Source organism: Penaeus monodon, chromosome 40, assembly GCF_015228065.2.
Source record: "Penaeus monodon isolate SGIC_2016 chromosome 40, NSTDA_Pmon_1, whole genome shotgun sequence".
Taxonomy (NCBI): Eukaryota; Metazoa; Arthropoda; class Malacostraca; order Decapoda; family Penaeidae; genus Penaeus; species Penaeus monodon.
The window spans coordinates 20,409,425-20,413,746 of record NC_051425.1 but is presented as its reverse complement, the minus strand read 5'-3'; positions in this window follow the sequence as shown (position 1 = coordinate 20,413,746).

Sequence of the window (4,322 nt, the reverse complement as noted above, 5' to 3'; positions counted from 1 at the left end):
AGAACCCTATACTGATGGGTGATGAAACATATGGCGAGCAACTTTGAGCTTTGTGTAGGCGGACTCACACACTTGGTATTGCAATCAGACATAGAGGGGTTCAGGGGGATCTCCATTACAGCGAGGGGGTACCATGGGAGAAAGAAGAAAGTTTGGAAAGAAGAATGAGGGGTGGGGGAAAGAAAAGGGGGATGGGGAAAATTAATTTGAAAAGAAGAGAAAGGAATTGGGGCTTAACCCAGCATGCAGGGTAAAGCTTCGGGTAATAGTTGTAGTGGGTTCATTATACAAAAAATATTACTTTCAATTGCTTTTGCCACTGTCTTTACATAACACTGAAATTTGTTTCCGGTAGTTATTACATAATAAATTTAGGATATAGTATGAGTATATCTTCCAGTGTATTCACATAGTTCTTTATACCTCATGTTAGGTGGTCTGAAAGGCTGTATCACATTCCGATATATAGTTCTCAAGCGTTCGCTTGTTTTCTTTGTTACACAGTCTACATCTAGATTCATTGCAACTTCTTGCACCGTGCTTTTGCCAGTACATTCTGAAACCCTCAAAGTGTTCTGGCAATAAAAAACGTCATATGTCGGGTTTGACTTTGCCACCCATAGGAAGGCTTGCTATCTTATACTGATCGTAGTGCCTTATGGTACAGCTTTCAGGCCCTTTGAGTGTTAATCAGATTACTATTTCTTTCCTATGAGAACTTTAAATATATGTGCAACCCTAATTGAATGTAGAATGTGGATTTTAAAAATTTGCATGTGCCAAAGCGTAATTACGAAATGATATAAAAAGCTGAGACGATCACAAAATACTTTATCTTTTCCTTTAAACAGTTATGTATCCCTGTATAATTATCTATCCTGTATGATTATCCATTATCTATCATCCATCTCTGTATAATGATTAACCTGCTTGCGCAATGTTTATCCATCTCTTACAGTAATTATCTATCCCTGTGTAATAATTAACCATCCTTTTACAATAATTATGTATCCCTTTATGATAATGTTTAACATCCTTGTACAAAAATTTGTCCATCCCTATTATGATTAACCATCACTGTGTAATAATTATTCAGCCTGACCAAGGACCAACAGTTATTACTTACATACGATACAGAATGTAAAAAATATACATATACATACACACACACACTGTAAGAGTCTAGTGTAATCTGGTACAGTGGCTTTGCAGGGGTTAAAAACGGTATAGAACCCTATTACACTGGCTTGCAGGGGTATTGATACTTGTTAACGGCTTGACTCTTTATTTCTGAGAGTGACACCAGCAGTATAAGAACAAACATGTTATTTATGGGTAATCGGGCCGCGCGGAGGTCACGGTCAGCCCGCCCGGAGGGAGGCGGGGGCCCTGACCTTAGCACGGCGGTAGCTTAGCACGAACTCTTGAGGCCTAGGTCTTTCTCGGTATAAGTAGTGACCGTTCCAGCTGGAGGAGCGGTAGCAGCAGCTGCAGGAAGCATTGGGGGGAGCGAGGTGAGGTCACTGGCTCCGTCTGCTACACTGATTGCTCCACGTGGAAAACAGCCACGTGGTCAGGGTTTACCCGAAATAGAATTATCCACATCCGTAGAATTATCCACACCCTATATTGCTCGGCCACTACTCGCGCCTCGCCCTCGAGGCGCCTTCAAGGGTGGCCTAACTTGGCTGGTCGTCTCGTTCTCGTGGTCGTCCTGGTGCATCCTGTGGCTGCTCTTCCCTGTCGTCCTCATCTCCTGGTCCCTGGTGTAATCTGCTCGTCCTCGATGTCCACACGTCCTCGAAAGTCTCGCACAGGTCCCCCTTTGACTTCAGATTCGTCTTGCCCTCCTCGTAGTCCTGGCCCAGGCCAAACTCGGCGGCGTCCTCGTCCACACGTCCTACAGATCTCGCCCAGGTCCTTCTCGCGTCCAGACGTCCTCTTTAATCTTCGTCCGGATCTACGGGCGTCGGGGCAGGGGGGGCATCTCGGGGGGGGTGATACCTGCGCTACGAGCCCCTGGAGTTGACCGGATCTGCAGGCGTCCGCCAGGCGTCGCCTATGCACAGCATTCTGGGGCGACTTTTACCTGTGGCAAAGGTGCTGGTTTGCTGGATCTACGGGGAGTCTGGCAGGAAACGCCCGTCCACTACACTGGGACGGCTTAACCCCTTTCTGACGAAAATCTCGGTCCGCGGGCCTATGCGATCTTCGATGACGTCCTTCCCCACGGCCCCTAAGGTGACCGGAACTGTAGCAGGTTCTCCTTCGGTGCCGTGTCTGTCCGACGACTGCAATATACAGTCGGGGAGCCAGATCATACACGTAAGGGCCAGAGTAAGAGAAAAAGAAAGGCAACAGAGGAGATGGGATGGTAATTACCACTAGCCGGTTATTCATAACAATTTACGGTTTTTAATGTTGGTTTTTAAAATTATTTTCGTCTTTTTTTTTTTGTGTTTTACTTTCACAAAGATAAAGAAGAAAATAGAAGAGGGAGACTCAGTAGCGGTCCTCAAAGACCTGACTTGAACTCCCCACCGTCTCTGTAGATATGAGAATAGATAAGGGAACGACATCGGCGATCCGCGAAGATCTATTTGAACCATAGTCGTCACACAGATAAGAAATTGATGTAACTTGTACATTATGTTCGAACCACTCATCACGACGGACAAAATTGCGGCCAGCACTAAGACAGCAACCAGCCTTATTAATGAAAAAGAGTCAGTGTCTTTTGTCCTGCGTGTGTGAGTGAGGTGAAGGAGTGTGTGTATGCGTGTGTGAGTGAGAGGGAAATTATAGCGTTAGTAGCGTTAATGAGGGGTAGGCGAGAGTGACCTCACACAGAGAATGAATCACAAACACGAATATAACTTTCACTATAACAAAACGAAGTAAATTAGCAATGCTAGCTATTTAAGATTATTTCAACTACCACATTGAATTCAACATATAATGATATGCGACAGAATGTACGCTTGAATGAATGATGACATGAAAAAATATTCGCAAGCTATTTATCAAGCAAATCTTCTCGGGGTCAGAAATCTGAACTGCGAGGTACATGTCTAGCTTTGCACGTCAAAACTTCAATAAAAACTAAATAACGGGGGATTCTATACCAAATGCCGTATATGACTGAAGCGACTCGAGCCAGGAATATAATAATCCTGCTCTCTTCTGCGTATCTGTAATGGGCGCTCGCAAAAATTCCATAAGGATATATAAATTTTCTCGAATCACTCAAACGCTTGGGGGGTACCCAAGACATGCAAGCGACTTCAAGAGGGTGAGGGAAAGGTGTTTATAATAAGCGAATAATGATTCTAGTAAAACCCTAGTCCTACATTAATTAACGGACGTAACCGCGGTCATACCGACTCAAAGGGAGCCCAACGAACGAATAAATTCGGTTATTGTACCTACTCTCGAAAGACGGAGCGCAGATCTATTAGGGTTTACGCAACCCCGGGGGAATACGGGCAATTCTGTGCACTATGATATGGGGGAAGATCCTACGCTATATTCAAATAATACAATTTAATGAAATTATGTTACATGCTTCGCTCTAGCGCCGATAGAACGTGTCACCAAAAAGCAATGTAACAATGATATGTTTGCTCCCAAATTACAGGGAACCAAGCGGTCATGTGACCCTACCCACGCCGCCACCGACCGGAAAGAGAAAGTGAGGTCAGTCAGACAGGAAAATAACCTTTTTCTAATCCAAAGTGACCGCAAAAGAAAGAAAGGGACGGGCAGGTCGGTGGCGAGGGTTAGAACGAGATAAATGAAATGGTATTCGTGATAAGATAAAATCACGAAAAGCGTTAAATTCGTTGCAGATGAAACAATATAAATCTCTGAAAACGAGAGAAAAAATTAATTACTTAATAACGAACGGTATTCATGTTTATTGATCACATACTCGATCGCACGGAAATGCGAAACTGAGGTGGGAAGAATAGTGGAGAACGTGCCATTTGCTGTCATTAGCACCTTTTAACCCAACAAAAAACAACGGCTTAACACATGTATGGGAGAAGGAAGGGAAAAGAAATAAGAAAAGGGGCCCAAACGTGTACTTACGTGTTTTTTTTTCGACATGTCTTCTAGCGGTCGAGCGGATTTTTCTTCGGGGTGGTGTGTCCGTGTTGCATGCCAAAAGGACGCAACGGCCCTCGCTGCCACCAGACTGTAACGGCTATCCGTACTCTAGTACAGTGGCTGACAGGGACGCAAAACACACGTAAAGGGGTGAACACACACTACGACGACGCTACGACTTATCTAAAGGGGTTAAAGCGCCGCGCGGAGGT